This window comes from Octopus bimaculoides, chromosome 19 (assembly GCF_001194135.2).
Source record: "Octopus bimaculoides isolate UCB-OBI-ISO-001 chromosome 19, ASM119413v2, whole genome shotgun sequence".
NCBI lineage: Eukaryota > Metazoa > Mollusca > Cephalopoda > Octopoda > Octopodidae > Octopus > Octopus bimaculoides.
In genome coordinates, this window is record NC_068999.1 from 4,763,126 (window position 1) to 4,765,211 (window position 2,086).

The following is a 2,086-nucleotide window of genomic DNA, read 5'->3' on the forward strand; positions in this document are numbered from 1 at the left end:
AGAGAGAGAGAGAGAGAGAGAGAGAGAGAGAGAGAGAGAGAGAGAGAGAAGGAGAGAGAGAGATAGAGAGAGAGAGAGAGAGAGATAGATAGAGAGATAGATAGAGAGATGTGCATGCAATATAAATACACGCATGCAAGTTTCTCCAAACACACACACACATACACACACATACACATGTACGCACACTCACCCATGCACACACAAACACAACATACACAACATCTATATGTATATATATACATCTATGACAAAAAAACAAACAAACAGAAAGAAGAAATTTGAAATTAAGCGACTTACTCACATGATGTTTGCATCAAAGCTAGTCTCTGCGAAATCCGAACTACTGGGTCCATTTCGTAATAACGACAGTATTTTGCCAAATTTCTATATATTCTTTCATATATTTCACTAATATTTGTGTATATTTTGCGTGTGTGTGTGTGTGTTTACTTCTCTGCCTCTCTCTTTTACATATACATACATACGTGTGTATAAATATATATATGTGTATATATATATATATATATTCAAGACATAATATAAAGAGAGAGAGCGGTAATGTTTTACGTTTATAGATATTTTTATTATTTTCATATATTTCAAATATTTTAGGAACTTATTTTTTCCTTTTCAAATTTCCTTCCTAAGTATTTATATATATATATCTTATATGTGTGTATGTGTGTGTATATACATATATATACATATATCTATATTATATATATTTACATATAAATATAATCATTTTATGTAGATTTTTTTTCATTCATTTAAATTTCGTCTGTTGATAATTTTTTGCTTTTCGCCCCATTTTTGCGGTTTGTTATTTTTTTTTTTTATTTTATATATATTTTTTTATGTCTTGTTTTGTCTAAAGTTTGTTTCTTTTTATTAAACTGTTCCCTTTCGGTCCGAACTTTGGTTTCGATTCCTTTTTTATATTTTTTTTTTAATATTTTTTTTTTTGAGTTTGTTTATATTCTTCTACTTCTCTCTGTTTCCGCTTTAAGTAGAACAATGTGAATTATCCGGGTAGGTGCTTGTCAATATATATGTGTGTGTGTGTGCATGTATGCATATGCATGTACACAATAGGTGTGTTTATTTCCTTTACACGAATATTGTGCACCTCAACATATATATATATAATGTATGTGTGTATGTATGTACCTATGTATGTACGTGTATATGTATGTATAACGAAATCCAGGAAATTGGCAAACAGAGAGAAGTCTTTTGATGAATATCAAAAAATATACTTTTGTGTAGATATATAAATAATAATTATCATTATTATTATAATTATAATATCTGGAGTGGATGAAATTCGAAGAAGCACTTTTGTGTCTCTATATATATACACGAACATATATATACATATATATATGTATATTTATGCATATATATATATATATCTACACAAGCATACGGTCACACACACTCACACACACACACACGTACGGGCGAAAACCACGGTTGGAGCGTCCTTCTATCAACAGGCTCCTTCGTGTATTCCACGCGAAAAACTAAAACCGAAGCCTGCTTCCTCCCCTTCACTTTACTCTCCTCGACCCCCCTCTCTGTCTGTCTCACTCTCTCTCGCTCTCTCTCTCTTTCTATTGCATTCCCCACTCTCTGCCTCTCCATTGCGCTCCTCCGTCTCTTCCCCCACTGCACTCCTCCCTCTCTTCGGTCTTATTTTTATTCCTCTTACTTGTGTCTATTTTTCTCTCTCGTTCCGCCTCAGTTTTTTTTTCCATTCTTCTTTTATTCTCTTCTCGATGTAATTCTTTATTCCTTTATTCTTTCATTCCCAACCCACCTCGCTCATTCACTCACTCTCTCTTTCTCTCTCTCTCCCTCTCCCTTTTCTCTTCCTTCCCTCTCTTTCTCTCTCTCTCTCTCTCTCTCTCTCTCTCTCTTACTCTCTTTGAATATGTGTGTATCTGTATACGCATGTATATATATATATATATATATATATATATATATATATATATACACACATATATATGCATATATATGTATCTATATGTGCTTATATACATATGCATAATATATACATCTATATATATATATATAT

The 2,086-nt window shown here is 32.0% G+C and overlaps 1 protein-coding gene across 1 annotated transcript in view; it reads right to left on the minus strand.

Moving 5' to 3' along the window:
• LOC106872700 (arrestin domain-containing protein 4) overlaps positions 1-1,629 on the minus strand; it is a 173,149-nt gene extending 171,520 nt beyond the window's left edge. The window contains exon 1 of the mRNA XM_052974887.1: positions 305-1,629. The gene's annotated coding sequence lies outside the window, so the exon portion shown is untranslated. The remainder of the gene's footprint in view (positions 1-304) is intronic.
• Between the last annotated feature and the right edge of the window lie 457 nt (positions 1,630-2,086).